General features: G+C 39.2%; 1 protein-coding gene across 2 annotated transcripts in view; it reads right to left on the bottom strand.

Moving 5' to 3' along the window:
• Cdk14 (cyclin dependent kinase 14) overlaps positions 1–17,749 on the bottom strand; it is a 557,511-nt gene that overhangs the window by 358,830 nt on the left and 180,932 nt on the right. The gene's annotated exons all lie outside the window — the stretch shown is intronic.

Below are 17,749 nucleotides of genomic sequence, written 5' to 3'. Positions count from 1 at the left end.
AAAAGAACACCACATTCAATTACAGTTACACTCAACTATCTGAAATTCAGTGCTGAGAGTAAAGGTGGAGATATGGACTGGGAAGTTATCACAGGACGGGGAAGTCAGTAACAAAGAGAATTGGAAAAATTATCACAGAGATGTGAGGGGTGATCTCACGAGACCAATTCATGTTTATTAGAAAGTGAGGCCAGTCAAGACCATAGATTTCTGAATGGCCAAAGATGCCAACCACTGAGAAGGAAGACTTAGGATGACCAACCAGCAAACAAGAATGCAGAATGCCCTGTTATCCTGTAAACCTTTAAAGGTCATTCTTGTTCTCAAAAGTATCCACTGTTTATCTGAGCTGGCCCTCATATTTTATGTGGTGACCCTGGGAGCTTGAGGAAAGGGTGCCTTAATGAACATTTGTCGGTGGCATTAGTGACAGCCCAGGAAAAGACAACTGCAAGCGACAGGGACAGATGGAGTCAAATTCAGCAAGTTAAAATATCCAAAGAACTGGGAATGTCATCTGTGTTCATAACCTTCCACAGAAATATCTTAACTTACAAAATGCCATAACATATTTGTCCTTATGCCTGAATTGTTATGTTTGTCTTATTACATTGTTGTTATTGTCCTTTTATGAAAACCATCTCATCTACAAAAGGGCAAATGTTCGGGATTGAAAATATTCCTCTTTCTATAGATGGAGGTTAACAGATTGCCTCATAAAAGTGGTAGTCTTCAAAGACTTGGGATTCTAAATTAATATACATAATTTAAGTAATCATTCAAAAACTTTTAACATGTCTTCTCCCTCTTCTTTCATGGCTATCACTGGATTTAATGGACAGACAACTGAAAGATTTCCCTCATGTTTAATACTGCGAGATTTTTACAAGACATGTATTTCAGCATGGAAATGCAAAAACACAGAATGCAGTTACAGACAATGGGTTGTCTAAAATAAGCTTCAGCCTTTCAGGGATAGAAGAAATGTACAAATGTGCAGGTATGTACACACGACCATCAAAGGACAATATTAGCCTTAAGGGAAGGTTGGTGGCCACCCTTTAAGCCACATCCACAAAACAAATCACTGCAATTACTTTCTTGTAACAGGAAAAAGGAATAAACACTTTCTCTAGGACAAGTCCAAGGCCTTGAACAGTCTTGGCTGCAACTGTCATCTTAAGTTAGCTTTTGCACTATATTTCATCTCTGAAGCACAAAAAGCCATATACTGCCCTCCAATGACACATAAAGCTTCTATCCACAACTCTACACATAACCTCCACAATATTTTACTGTACTTACAGATTTGCCTAGGTGCTTCAGAAAGTCCCAAAATAGTATATAGGCTCATCGAGTCATTAAAATAGCATGCCCATGGTTTCCTGATTATATCTTGCTTCAAGTACAGAAATGCACACAGTATTAGAGCAGCCAATAAAAGATTGGCTGAAAAATTGTGCATATTTATGTATATAAGAAATAGCTATTTGATCTTTGTAGGTTTTAATTTTTGGCTCAAAACATTTTTAGATTAAGGGTCTGTTTAAAGAAAGGAGGATATAATATTAAATACTGAAAATGCAATGATGATATTTTTCCAACATTTGCCTAAATTTTTTTGTCAAAGGAATACACAAAATTTATTACTACTGTCTTGAACAGAATGTTTCTATGACTTTAACAGTTTGTGGAAATATGAAAAGCATAACTGTATAGACTGTTATATATCTCTAGAGCAGAAATTTCAGAAAATTTAAGAATTATCTAAAACTATAGATGCTAGCTATATGTAAACCACCAATGATCTTTAATTTTGAAAATACTGAAGCCCACATTTGAGAACAAAATTATAATATGGCAGGTGTCCTGTCTTGATTTTCTGTGTTAAGTACAGATTAGTTCTCAAATTTCTTCTTCACAAATTATTCCGCCATGAAGACAATAAGTTAAGTCCTGCCACATTAATTGCCTTATGAAATAGCAAGATTCTTAACATTAGCTAGTACATTTTTCCAATATTTAATTGGTGATGAGTGAACTCCGGCCAGGCAAGCCTTGTTTGTTTTCTAACACTCCTGAACCTGTAGAGGGCTGCACGTATTAATCTGGCAGTGAGATAGGCATGTTGGTCTGCAGCTCCTGGCTAAGACAGCAACAGAGTAAATGGAGCAGTCAAATTTAATTCTACTTGGGATTTCACTTTAGACAAACCACACATCCCAGTGTTAGATCAGATGCACTTTGTAGTGAATCCAACGGTCATCAATTCTCCAGTGTTTGGGTCAGGTGCCTCCTTCAGTGTTTGGATTGGGTGCAGCATTGAAAATATATTTACATAAAGGTTGCAGAAGGCAAGAACGGAATCCAGATCCTGAAAAGTCCACACATCAGTGGAAAAAACTAATTGCTAATTATGGGCTTGAACCCTTCAGTTTGATCAAAGGCATTTAGACAACCATGTGAGAGCCAGATACAGGGTTGTGTATCTGCAACCTCTGCACCCTGGGCCTGAGACAAAAGAAATAAGAGATTGAAGACAGTCTGAGCGACATAGCAAAACCCTTGCAAAAACATACAGACAGGAGAAGGAAAAGAAACGAGGCCTGGTGTAGTGAGTGGAACATGCTTATAAACCCAGAACCTACGAGGCCAACGTGTGAGTTCAAGACCAGCCTGGAATACACAACAAGAACCTGTTAGGGAGCCCTGGGGAGGGAGAGTAGGGAGGTCACAGACAAAGATGTATTGACTATATTTAGTACTCTCTACAATTTACACATTCAGTTTGAACAAGCAAAAAGTACCATTTCTGCTTATTATGGAAAGTGGTACAATTTGTTAATTGGAAAAAAACTGGTCTACTGACAAATTAATCTCTGTCTCCATCAAGAAAATGTTATAACCATAAATACTTCTATAAAACCAAGACATCATCACATCATCATCATTAAAAGTGGCCCCTATTGCTGGAGCCTGCCCACAATAGCCCTCCCTAAGCTACAAATGCACACGCGTGTGCACGCTCACATACACACACACACACACACACACACAAACACACGTACAGGCTCACAGATACAACTGCCAAATTTTTGCTGAGTATTTCCTTTAATTCTTTTCCTTGGGTCCTGTTCAAAAATGTTAGGGCTTTTTAAAAAGTACTACTATCAACTCAATGCTCTTGGGTATATTCAGAGAACTGCCAGAGTTGGCACGTATCCAAAAAATATAAATATCCCATACTAAAGTTTCCTTTTATTTGTCCTACTGAACTTTTCCCACACTATACTATATAGTGCATTTCTCTCTCCCATGTGTTATTAATTAGGATTTTTTCTTTTATAAATTTAGATAGGACTTATTCGACGGTTTTAAGAAGAGATCCACTGCATTCTAAAATGTCACAAGAATATGAGCAACGGAGAGAAATCTGAATGGCCTAATTTTTTTTGTTGTTTTTTGGTACTCCACAGGAAGATGGGTCCAATTCTGAGGTAAGGGCAGCATTCTAGGGAGCTGAGTCACCGCAGGTGTCTGTCTCCTCCAATTGATTGCTCCCAGGACTTGAACTCAGGTCTGAGCTCTACTGATCAAGACCATTTTAACCCTTCTACCCAGGATGCAGTTGATCTTCTGCAGATGACAGAATCAGATTACATGATCCCTCATGCTCTTCACAGCCCTCACAAACCAGGATTCATCCCTTCAGCAGCTAAATGTCTACCCCGTCAGGTGTAATATAGCATGAATTCTGTACCTTTGACCATACAACTCTCACGATGGCCTATCACCGTATGCTCTCCTTTCTCTCTGATGCTCCCAAAATGGAGGCAATCAATACCTAGTTCTGTCTTCCTCTCCCTTCATGTTGTCATGTAGGTCCCAAACACAATTGTAATTTAAGAAAATGAAAAGTAACCATAGAAACTAAAATGTTGATCAGGACAAGGCTCCAATTCATGGCAGGAGAGACTCAAGGATAGGCGGGGTTTGCACTAGAAGATTTCTGAGTAGCCTACACACCCACTCAGAAGGTAGATCTCCCTCTAGGCAGGCAAACTCGTGGGGTTAGGTGGTAGGGAGAATATCTCTACTTTAGCTAACTACTTAGCATCCACTCCCCTCTGTTCATTTCTCAGACCACACCCTATGACTATGCCAATGGTCTCTTCCACTCTTAATTCTTAAACGATCACGGCGAATTAGTTGCTGCCTAAAATCTATTAAGTCACTACCTGGTCTCTGTATTAACTCCATTTTGATAACTGTAGGGGAACGCAGGTATCTGAAGAGTCTGTTCTTGTCTCATAACACAGCCTCTAAGGTACCAAGACGTTACCAATAGGTCACAGATGAGCACACCTGTCCAGAAAGCATAAAGAAGTTAAGCATAGAAATATAAGTGTATAAGTGATACAAACTGCAAAGAACCAAGAAGAAAGAAAAGGAAAGGGTCTATCACTATTAAAGGCTACAGAATGTCAGCGAAGAGGCAGTGTCTAATGAGGCCCCTGGGCATATACCCAAAGGATTCCTGGGCATGCAATAAAGACACATGCTCCATTATGTTCATAGCAGCCTTATTTATAATAGCCAGAAGCTGGAAAGAACCCAGATGCCCCTCAAAGGAGGAATGGATTCAGAAAATGTGGTATATTTACACAATGGAATACTACTCAGCAATTAGAAACAATGAATTCACAAAATTTTTAGCCAAATGATTTGATCTGGAAAATATCATCCTAAGTGATGCAACCCAATCACAAAAGAATACACATGGAATGCAATCTCAGATAAGTGGATATTAATTAGCCCAGAAGCCCTGAATACCCAAGGCACAAATTGCATAACAAATGAGTCCCATGAAGAAGTATGGAGAGGGTCCTGATCCTGGAAAGGATTGATCTAGCATTGGAAGGGAATATAAGGACAGAGAAAAAGGAGGGAGGTGATTGGAGAAGGGATGGAGAGAAGAAGGTTTATGGGACATATGGGGAGGGGGGGCAGGAAAGGGGAAATCATTTGGAATGTAAACAAAGAATATAGAAAATAAAAATATTAAAAAAAAAAAGATGTGGTTCAAGTAGAGTTGGTAGGATGGGTTAGAGACAGGCCAGAAACTGCAGGTGCATTCATTCTTCTCCCAATGCATTCCTGCCCCCAGCTGCTTCTCCCCTAACAAGCCATAAAAATTCAACTTGTCAGTTGCCACATACAATTAACTTCTTAGTTGTATAAGTTATATAATGATTTTTTTCTTATATTGAGCTACTTTATTGCATCAAGCAAAGAGTATGTTGTGGTTATAACTCTTTGTCAAGAAATGACAGCCCCTGGGCCTGGAGATGGAGCCTTGTGATCTCAGCATCGAAGGAGGCTTATCTCTCAAAAGATCCTGACCTGCCAATGGTTTCTACCGTACTCTACAACAGGCTTTGTGCCTGAATTTTATAATCCAATCTACAACACATGGCTGTTTTCATTATTTAACTTGGGTATCTTTTATATGTTTTAGACATCAATTTTTTTTTTTTAATTCGGTGTTTTTGAGACAGGGTTTCTCTGTATAGCCCTGGCTGTCCTGGAACTCACTCTGTAGACCAGCTGGCCTCAAACTCAGAAATCTGCCTGCCTCTGCCTCCCAGAGTGCTGGGATTACAGGCGTGCACCACCAGCGCCTGGCTACGTCAATCCTTTATGAAGTACATTACTTGGCAATATTTTCTTCTGATTTAAAACTTGTCTCTTTGTCTTCCTAGATCTGTGTTCAAGGATCAAACTTCAATTGATAAACAATCATTTTCCATAAATTCAGTTAATCTCTAATCCAAAAATCACAAGGCTTTCCAGCAGGTTTGTTTCCAGAGATTCTAGAGTTTTTATATTTAAGAAGACATAAACTTTGTATTGAAATTGGTATTTGCTGCAAATTAAGTACTGATGTATTTTGCATTTAAGCATCTAATTGTCAGAACAACATTTTTTTTTTTTGTAAAAACTGCCATTTGTCCATTTAAGGTCAACTGTCTGTTAGCATTACGCTGCTCATAATAGCCCTTAGAGACCCATGATTCCTTGAAGGTCAATAGTGATGTTCGCTCATTGGTCCTGTAGTAACTTGTACCTTTTTCATTGTGGTCAGTTAGCTGAAATATACCCACAGGAAAAGGAGCTTTCTGTTTTAACTGGCTTCTCTCCTGCTTTTCTGTTCCCTATTTACTGTGACTATTATTCTCCCTGTGTTTGCCCTGTTCCACCAGGTTTAGGGCAAAAGCTGAGATTTTTTTTTTTTAAGTTGAGATCATGCTTCTTTTCTAAAATGTTTACATAAGAGGCTCAGCCTTTTCTCCCAAACACTGACTTATCTGCATCCCACAAATTTTGATGATATTTTCATTTTCATTGATATCAAATATCAGCATTAATTTTTCTTTTATCTATAAATTATCCCAAAATGCATTGTTGAATTTTCAATTTTTTTGTAATTTTATTGAATATATTCTTCATTTACATTTCAAAGGTTAAACCCCTTTCCGGTTTACCCCCTCCCCGAAAACCCCTAACCCATCCTCCCACCCCACTGCCTCCAAGAATATGCCCCTCTACCCAACCCACTCCCACTCACCCCCCCCCTCGATTTTCCCATGCTAAGGCATCTATTGTGCCTTCACAGGACCAAGGACCTCTCCTCCCACTGATGGCTGACAAGGAATTCCTCTGCCACTCTTTTGGCTGGAACCATGTGTGCCCCCTTGGTTGATGGCTTAGTCTCTGGGAGCCCTGGGGCCTCTAGTGGGCTGACATCATCATTCTTCCTTTGGGGTTGTAAACACCCCCACCCCCAGCTCCTCCAGCCTGCCCTCCAACTCCTCCATTGGGAACCCCGCGTTCAATGCAATGGTTGGCTGCTAGTATCCATCTGCTTCTGTATCTGTAAGGCTCTCGGGCAGGGCCAGAATTTTCAATTTTCCAAATTTCCCTTTTGTTCTTCATTTTCAATGTAATTGCTCAGCAGATGGAAGTTACACCTTGATGAATTCAGACCTTTTACACAGACTTTTGTTAAAGTGTAATCTGTGATGTATCCTGGAAAATATTCAGTTTGCTCCTAAGCTTAATGAATTCATATTCTCCTTGGATCTATGTGTCAAGGTGATTACCATATCATTTCTATCTTCTACATCTTGGTTGGCTTCTTCCAACTGAAATTCCAATATTTGGGGATAAATGTATGAATAAGACTATTGAAATGTCTATTTCTTTTATGATCCCCCTGTGTTCGAACTCTGCTGTAAAGTTTATGAGTTTCTAATGGGGAGCTCATGCTCATGGTGACCTCCCATTCATGTAAAATGTCCCTCTCTGTCTGGAGGAAAACTACAAACGTATCTGTCAGTATTTATTATATTTTTTTATCTTGTCAGGTTTCCTATGATTAGAGTTCACATATCTTACTCAGTTTTTATCCTGTTGAGTAACTAGAACTAAGGCTCTTCTCTTCTAGGAAGTATGGAGTCGACTCGTCTCTTCCTACTCAGTCTGGAACACTTTCCTGTGGTGCCTTAAATGCCGAGTGTTGAGATGATGGCGTTCTATCCTTGTCCATTTCGTCTTTTCAGGGTTGTTCAAATGTTTCCCTGTGTCCCTACTCACTGTCATCTTTGCATTAGTCTTCTTCACTATACACTGAAATACAAGCATATTTTGCTGATTTTTTAATCATATTATATTCTTTGTGATTATGCTAGGAATTTTAATATATAAGTTGATTATAGTTTGCTCCAGGATAATATTGCATTAATACTTATTAAATGTAGCTTTTTCTCTCCCACACGAACGTTATCTATATGTCATATATCCAACAATGCTATCTATGATCACTCCATTAAATAGTCTATTATCTTACAGACTGTATAAAATGTTGTAGAATTGTTAATATTTACAAGCATATTGCCATTTCCAAGATTCCAGTTTTACACTAAAGAATTGGATTTCTTGCTGTTTGCACCCAGTCTTGCATGCTTCCCATAGCATCTCACTCACGTTCCGCTGATGTGGACATAGCTGTGGCCTAATTTCCAAGGACTGTTTTGGTACACGTAGAATTTTAATTGACAGGTTTTCATTTTCTTCTCTTTTGTTTTTTGAGTATGTCAGTACTTTCCCTTCCTGCTACCGCTACTTTATATGAAAGGTCAGCTCATGTGAGTAGTTTTCTCTGCTATAATGAGTTGCTTGTCTCTTCCTACCATCAAAATTTCCCTTGTCTTGTTCTTTATGCGATTTTACTTTTAAAAAAAAAATCCACCAGTGGGTCTTTTTGTGCTTCTTTGAATTGTAGTCTATTGACATGTTTGGAGTCATAGAATTTTATGGTACTTTAAAAATCATGCTTTGCCCAATTCTTTCTCCCTTTCCATTATACACAATGTATCTGTTTTTCAAAAGAAGCACTAAAAATCACATTATTTGGTATCTTTATTGACTACTTACTAAATGTAAGAAAATATGATTCAAATGTGAACCCTAAAGATCCATAAAACACCAAATTCCATCAGCGAACATGATATTGTCCATGAACTCCTGTTCAGTTTGCCTAACTTTGACATTGCTAAGTAGCATACATGAAATGTTGTACAACAATGGAACATCTCAAACACTCAGGAGTAGTAAATGGGTGGCAATAATTACTAAAGTAATATGTAGCTATGCTAACAACTATCCTACAAGGAATAAATACTAAATAAATTTATATCTATAAGTTATTAATATAGCTTTTGTGATTTTTCAACATAGTTTAATTAGCCAAGAAACTTTTAAGTGAAGAATTCATTGTTTTCGAACAAATACTTCAGTTAAGAACCTCAGTTACAATTGCTTCCTAGCAAAATATGCACCGAAATACAATTTATTTATCTCCAAGCCTCATCTTCTTTTCTGCAGCGTAGATACATCCGTACTGACATATTAACTCAGGATTGTCCAGAGAAATATATGAGATAGCATGTTTAACAGCATGCCTGGGCAAGAACTGAAGAACTACACAGGAAATCTTAGACAGTTTTAAATATTCAGGGATTTAATTTCAAATAATATTACAAACCTCAATCTTTTACCTACTGGAAAAATCCATAATTGTATCATCAGTGTTTCACACACACACACACACACACACACACACACAGAGAGAGAGAGAGAGAGAGAGAGAGAGAGAGAGAGAGAGAGAGATGCTGTAATGAGATTTGAATTTACTGTGCTAAAATAGTTCTTTTAAACCATTAATAATATTCCTTTATGTCTGTCACTGAAAAAATTAACATGAATTGCTATAGAGCCTCTTACAGATGACAGGCAAAATTTTGTAAATGGAAGGAAAAAAAATCTATGAGTCTAGACTATGATTCTAAGTAAGTTTATGCAAATTGACTCAATTGTTATTCTTTGTGAGTCTGAACACTGTAATGGGTGTCTGCCAGCTAATATCAACAAAAATTGAAAGCTGTTGGATCACGTGACTTTACAGCCTATGAAAATAGTGGTTTTCTTTTAGTTAATTTTGAAAATTAAAATTTTTCTTTTAGCCAAGCAGCTGCTTTCTTGGCTGGTTAAATTTGAAAAAGAAAATTAAATTTCATCTTGTTTTGTCAACTGGTAACATAAGGTAAGATAGGATGTTTTGGTATTGAAGGATTACATAACAACCGTCACCTGAACGCATTTTTAATTGCCTAAAATTCCCTATAGACCTCTTCAGTTTTTACCTTGCCAAGCTACTAAAGATGCTATCCTATGTAATTCTCACAACAATCCTATGGTAAATGCAGATAAGAATTATCTCTAAGGTGCAGATAAGGAAGTTGAGGCTTGGGATAAATAAATAGGCCTTTGTGAAATAATGCCTAGTAAACAGAACTGTAACTGGAGGCTGCTACAAAAGTGTTTATAAGAAGATGGTGCATTTCTGTAGATGCTCATTTCAGAAATGAAGAAACTGAAAGTGCAAAACTGAAGCAATTCTTCCTGACCAAAAAGGCTAATGGTACAATCGTCAACATTCTCTGACTGATGACTGATATAGTGTCTTTTCAAGTCTTCTCTCTCTCTCTCTCTCTCTCTCTCTCTCTCTCTCTCTCTCACTCTCTCTCTCTCGTGCTCGCTCTCCCTCTCTTTTAGCTGTATCACAACAATCTGCATAACTTTAATCATATGAGTTTGTATCTCAGCAGCAACACTGGAAGGATTCGGAATGTACTCAGGCATTTTGTTGCTTAATCGTTATTGAGGGTCTACTATGTGCTGGACAGTTCACCAGACTTTGTATCTAGTGTTGGTGTCTTTGACAAAAATATCTGGCGACTCGAGCTTCTTAATTCAAAACATGAGAATGATAACTTCAACCTACCTCACAATAGTGAAATATTCAGATCATACACCTGAATATGACCAGTAAGTTCTTCAATTGAGGCAAAATTGGTCTGTGAGCTCAACAGCAGCGCGGTCATGAAAACAAATGGCACATGAATGCCAGGTTTCAAACTTGACGCCTGTGAGACTGCAGTCCTTGTGTCTTCCTGTCCTCTGTCCTTCTCCATAGGCTCTTCCTGAGCAGAGGCTCGATTACTTAGCCCCTGTCCCAGGAAAAACCTTGGATGCCATCCTGAAGACCCCATGCCCACGGTCTTTGAGCCCCTTGTCTGAATAGACACTTCACCCTGCAAGTGAGTTGATCCTCTTCAGAACCACACATCCATCTCCGGAAAACAAAGCTTGTCTTTACCCCTTAAGTATTTCATTAGCTCTTAGTCTCTCTTACACCAGCTACATGATCTGAGCCAAGAAACAGATGAATGAAAACACGCTTATTGAAGGACAAGAATCCCTGCAACCCACATCCTACCCAGTCCTCCTCCTGAGGACTGAATTTACTGAATCACTGAATTTAAGTATCAAACTTAAATTCGCTAGGGAAGAGGGTTAGCTATCTTTCCCTATGAAAACCAAAGCCTCCTTCAAAAATACTATCCTGTGTTAGTGTCTGATGATCAGCAAGGAAATGGAAGTAGGTGAGTATGTGTGTTGGGGTGGAGGGGAAATCATCCCCATCATATGTCTGTGTAGCCCACCAAACAAGATTCCCTATTCAAACACCCAAAGGTATCACTCAAGGCATCTGACTCTGAAATTTAGGTTGATAATTAAGATCACAGGACATCCAAAAGATGGACATACAGTACCTTCAGTACCAAAGAGATCAAAACTAGGAAATACAGAAGAAAACTTATACCTCTACTATTTACACTCAGACACATCAGAAAAAGTAACTCTTCTTGATCCTCTTTTTGAGAACTTTACTTAAATTCACCATCTATATTTTCTTCTGAATTTTCATTTCCTGGTAATGGACTTTATTTCCAAGAAATTTAATTCTTTGATTGTATTTATTTGATCACATCATGAACTTAATGGCTACATCTTCTGGGATCAATAAAGTTAGTAGTATTTTCATTTTCTCCAGGCAGAAATCCAAGCAATTTTGAATCTATCTATGCTGTGCTTGAGGGTTCATACTAAAGCAGTAGACTAAGCTGACTTGTGGTGGTCACTAGACCTATTGACTAAAACCCAACCTAAGAGTCATTCTGGAGCCCCACCCAGCCACAACTGAGGACAGATATCTCTATGGCCTGGCCCAGCTTCCAAAATAGGATTATTACATTTCATACAATACTGGCTTTACCAAAAAAATCTGTTTAAAAAAAAAACAGCTAATTGCAAAAATGTCCAAGCTCAGCTCAGAACTGATAAATCCTAAACTTACTAAGACCAATGAGAGACAATGTATTCTGTTACTTACTGCATGTAATCAAATGTTGCGTTGATATAGAGGAAAACATAGCTAAAACTTCACTTACTGATCTCCTAACAATTAGATATTGATAAGACACAAATGTGGAACCACAGCAGTCCTCCCAGCTCTCTCCAACATTGCTCTCTGGATCTGTTAAGAAGGGTGTGTCCTGGGAGCCCCTTTTCCCCTCTGTGCACACTTTCTCAATGGAGTCCTTCCAGAAAGCCAAGCACAAGAGCATCTGTGTCCAAGAAACAGAGGAAAAGAGAGAGACAGAGGTGGAGAGACAAAGAGAGACACAGAGAGATACACAGAGAGAAGGAGAGGGAGAGAGGGAGAGGGGGTATCCCTGTCAGCAATGAGAGGTGCTTTTTCTCCATTGGGGGGATGGATGATGGGGGGGTGTGTCCTGGCATCCAGTCCTTTGACAAGAGGACTTAGTTTATAACCAAGAATGATTACACACATATCAAGTCTGTCCTACTTGACCAGAGGAGATTCATTAGCCTATTCATTATATTCATTAGACTATCTACCTGGACAAACAGATCCTTGTGGGATGGCCTGGGAAGCTAATATTTATAATATTTAATCTTTTGAATTAATGTGTCTGAAATCACAACAATCAATTTGAAGAACTGTCAAGAACAGACCTTTATCATTCCACATATATTTAGTAGCCTTGGGAATAAGTTCTTCCTGCTGCCAACCCCAAACTAACCACCAATGTCTTAATCGTGCTGACTGATATGACAATTCATCTCCTTACAAGTCATAGACCTTGTCTTGTAATCACACAGGAAAAATCGTATTTTTATACAGAAAACGAAAAATAACAAACAGCCAAGTCACTTTGGAGGATGGTAATGAATGGTAATGTTCACTCATTTGTCACATATGTATTTCTATTAAGAAGAAAAGAATGGCAAATGTGACCACCCTACATTGTATATCTATCTGCTAAGCTTTCGAAGGACAAGGGCAGTTGTAGTCTCCTGCCACATTCAAATGTATCTGTGGACATTTCAAATATCATCTGTGACAAGAATAAAAAAACTGTAGCTCATTGAAAAATAGCTCTACAAACCCCTGTCTCCTTGAAACTTCAGAGTGTGCCTTGACTTGAAAACAGCCCACACAAATGTAATTAATAAAATAAACTCACTCTAGTTTAAGGTAGGCCTAAGTTCAGTGATTGGAGTCTTTCTAAGAAGAGGGTGAGACACAGAGAAGGAGATCATGTAAACACAGAAGCAGTGGACTGATGCATATATATATATATGCATCTTAATTAGAAGCTCAAATGTTAACTGTGAAAGTTAGCTACTCATTTTATAAGCACGTTATTTCCAAACATCTAACATAAAAGGTGCTGGCTTTTTTTCCCTCTCAGTTGCTTCTCAACTACTAAAAAAACTTCTCCTTTCTAGGGTCATAATTTGATATTAAAAACACAAAATATTTTCATAGGGTACCTAATAAAATACACAGAGAAATAATAGAGAGAAGCACCGGCTGCTCTTGAACTCACTAAGTCAGCTGTTTAATTCCCCACTTTCCTGAGTCCAGCTCCCAAGTGCTAGGATTATGCGCATGTGTCATAATGCTTGTCTAACATTGGTACTGCTTTCTCTTGTGTGTATTTTATTCATAACGTGTTTAGATGCCTGTGTATGTTTACCTAACCAAAGTACTATACATTCAAGAATCCACAGAAGTGACAACTGTTTCCCTTGCTTTGATGATCAGAAAACTTAAGAAAAATTTTGTGATATTAGATCTACAAAGTGATAGTACAGGATAAGGTAGTAAAAGGTAAGATCCTAAGACATTTTATCCACTCCCTTCCAAACCTTTCCCAGTGCTCATGAGCCTCTATCAGAAGTACCACAAGCTGTGAAGATATCACACAAGGATTCTAAGTTAAAACAGGAAAGCGGACCTTTGCCAGTTACGTCATTTCGCTAAGCAGCCATCAAAGACATTGTAAGTTTCAAAGTACCTAAACCTAAGCTAAGCCACTGAATGTGCTCGATCTTAACAAGACGAAATTCAAAGTCCATCTGGAGACTCAAATCTAAGCAAGATTAGGGTTGCTAAGCACTTCCACTTTGTGTGAAAATTATGTTAAAGTCTAAATTCCAAGGTAATCCGATAAGTGGAAAGCGGGCCCTTGAAATCCACTTCCCGGAGCACGAGGCTTTCCTGATTCTCAGTCTTCATGCTGCTGACATTTTAAGAATGAAGAACTGGCCAGGATACCAGAATAGAGTAAAACCAAATTCCAGCTCTCTCCCTCTCACTGACCCAGCTATAATGTTCCCTCCACAGTGGAAAATGAGCCTATCTCAAGTGTCACACCCTCCCGAATGATACACACACAAGCCACTGTGTGTGCTTCTAAAGCCATGACTGATAACCAGCCAGCAGTAGCAAGTCTTTGTTTCTACACACAAAAAGCAGAAAAATAGATAGGAAGAGAAATCACAATAGGGATATACATCTAAAACTGACTCATTGTTCAATTTTATTATTATCATGAAGTTATTTTACTTCTACTAAAAACACGGGGGATAAAGACATGCCTCAGAGGTTTGGACTACTTGTTGTTCTTACAGAGGACCAAAGTTGAGTTCTGAGCACCCACATGGAATCAAGAACTCCAGTTCTAAGGGAGCTGACATACTCTGATGGCCTCTACAGTCACTGAGCATACACCTATATGTCAACAAATATTCATATGCATAAAATACAAATAAGTAATTTTTAAATACCACATAGAAGTCAGGCCTTATAAGAAAGACCTCAAAATACAATATTTAAAAAAATAAGCAATGTTTTAATCCTTCCACCACTGTCCATCACAGGAATATGAGAAATTTGAATTGTAAGAATCCTCAGGAAGTCAGAAGCATCACATCAATGTAGAAAGTTTATAACCATGACATGATCCAACCCCTACCTTCTGCAAGTAAGGTTTCCAGGGTCCTAAACTATGAAGTGGTGTTAAAGGCTTTTATAGACTGAACTATGCCTTTTCCAGTCAAAAATATTTTGTATGCTGTAGCCCCAACCCAGTGCCTTAGTGCATGGCTGGCTGTGTGTATGAACAGAAGTAAGTTAAAAATGAGGTCATTGGTTGAGGCTTTAACTCAGTGTGAGCAGTGTCCTTATAGAAAGGAGACCTCTGTATACAGACAGGCGCAGAATAAGCCAGAGACAAAGTGACAAGACACCTATCCATGAGCCAAAGAGGAATCCGCTCTCAGAGCTCTGCTTGAAAGATCCCCTCTCGGAGCTCTAAGAAAGAGACTCATGGTACCTTGACATTGTACTCACAGCCTCCAACACTATGAGGCACTAACAACCATATATCATCTGAATGGGTAATACATCATCTGAGCTACTGTGTCCTCGAGGCCTGGCAGCCAGCTAAGGTGGTTTCATGTCCTCACAGTTAAAACCCAGAATCCTAGATCCCAAGGCCACACTTTGTATAGACTGCCTTAGCTAGCAGTCAACCTCTGACTTGCATCGAACATTCTTGACCTCAAAAACATTGATCTTGCCTCTTACTTTTGCTCTTAGCCTCTCTCTGGCCTCTGGTGCCATCTTCCTGCACCTCACGTGCCCTGGGCATGCCATTTTACACTGTCCTTCCAGAATATCAGCCAAATACATCTCTGTTCTAAATTTAGCATAATAAAACTCAGAATCTTATGATTGTAGGTGTCTTGCTGAACTATGTTGTTTATATTCAACAGCTGTGAGCTCCATCCCCAGACCACTAGGTATTTTCAAATAGATTCAGAATCAAAATGCACAAACAAAACACTCCTATGGAGAAAAATACACAGACTGTCACATGACACACCACTAACTGAAACCACCTTATGAAAATCGTCCCCACTCTTTACTCTGGACAAAGACACTGAGTGTCCACGTCTACTCATTTTCTGCATCTGTCTAGACAGTAGCTTCTCCATCCAGTCATCAGCTGATCATCTCATTTCTAGCCAGAGGTCCAGGTGACATCCTAGCACACTTCACTAGTGGAGAACCTTCCTGAGGATTCCCAATACTTCCGAAGTGATCCGGCATCTAGTACGGGAAGGCATGTTATTCTATGACTTATTATTTCAATCTTCTGCCTGCCACCTGGATGACAGATTCCTCACAAGCACCATCTGTATTGAATACTCCATCTTATTTACTGACTCTAGCTTAATGATGCTCTGCAAGCCATTCTGTAAGCTATTACAGGGATGGTGTCAGACAAGGTCACTAACTTCATTAAAACTCTACATATGAACAGAGCCAGGGGAATATGTCACATTCCAGTAAGAGCTGTAATGGAAATGATCAGGGTTAGTGGCATGGGGAACGGCATAAAGATGGGCGAGAAAAGAGTTAACTGCTATTTTAGACAGGGTGGACAAAGGGAATATCTCAGAGAAGAGAACATTTGAGTTTATAGCTGGGATCTAAAAGCAGCGACTGAAAAGCATCCAATGCATCCTCAGAGTGCATGTGAGGGCCCTGAGTGAGATGCTACGGAACAACGGAAAAGAAAAGGAGCCAGCATCTTTGGTGCAGGGTGTTAGAGGGGTCATTAATAAAACATGGCTTGCACTTTTATGTTATGAGAGTTTCAAAGTAGAGAAGAGACAATAAGAATGGCAAAGGGTGGAGAGTATAAAGTAAGACTTACTGCAACAATCCAAGGGGGAGCTGACAATGCCTGCACCCCAGTGAGGAGATACAGAGGCGAGCCACCTTTTAGAGGTGTACCCAACAGAAGTGCCTTTGGCTAATTTGGGGAGGCAACGCTGGGCATTGCTATTACTTGTGTAGAGAATAATACATGGGATGTGACAGACTAGAATTAAATTTGGATATAAGTTTTAGCCAATTTATAATACCAACCTCACTTTGTCGTGATACCTTGTTCTTCTCTGAAGTTGTTGAATTCAGGAGGATGGGTGCCAGAAACGGACATGTAGAAAAGGTGTCAGCTAAACATGCACATGTATGGAAGTCAACAGCTTCTAAGAGCTATCTCAACTTAGGAAGTGAATGAAATTAGCGAAGAGTGAGTGATTATCAGCAAAGGAGGCCCTTTTCTCTTCTTAGACGCTACAAACTCAAAGGCCAGCACAAGGCAAAGAGAAAAGCCAACCTGCCTGGAGTTTCTGGTGTTGCAGAAAAGATTCTCTCAGTCATGTGCAGTCTGCTGAAAGGTTAGACCAAAGAACCTAGAAAAGTATGTGTTCGGTTTAGAATACGGAGACAATGGATAAACTTTCTAAGAAGTTCAGCTAAATGGTAATAAGGAAGGTGAAATGGAGAAGAATGAGATGAGGAAGTAGAAATAAATAGGACTCGGTACAAGTGTCCTGGCTAGTTCCATGACAACCTGACACATGCTAGAGTCATTCAGGAAGATGGATATACAACTGAGAAAATAGCTCTATCAGACTAGCCTGTGGGCAAGCCTGTGGTACAATTTCTTGATTGAAGATTGAATGTGGGAGGAGACAACCCTGGGGGTGGTGCTACAGCTGGGCAGGTGGTACCAGGAAATAAAAGAAAGCAGGGTAAGACAGCCTTGGGGATCCATTAGCAGCATTTTTCTGTGGCTTTGGCATCAATTCCTGCCTCCATGTTCCCACCCTGCCTGAGATCCCTCCTGACCCCCTTGAATGATGAACTGTCATACGGAAGTATAAGAAAAATAAACCCTTTCCTCCCCCAAGTTGCCTTCGATCATGGCATTTTATCACAGCAAAAGAAACCTTAACTGAAAGAGAAAGAACAAGAGAAAGAAGAACAGTGGCATCAATGTCGTCGTTGTCATCATCATCATCATCATCATCATCATCATCATCATCATCAAAT

The sequence above is a fragment of the Apodemus sylvaticus genome, chromosome 2 (assembly GCF_947179515.1).
Source record: "Apodemus sylvaticus chromosome 2, mApoSyl1.1, whole genome shotgun sequence".
NCBI lineage: Eukaryota > Metazoa > Chordata > Mammalia > Rodentia > Muridae > Apodemus > Apodemus sylvaticus.
The sequence above is the reverse complement of the archived record's forward strand: the minus strand, read 5'-3'. Positions and strand labels throughout refer to the sequence as shown.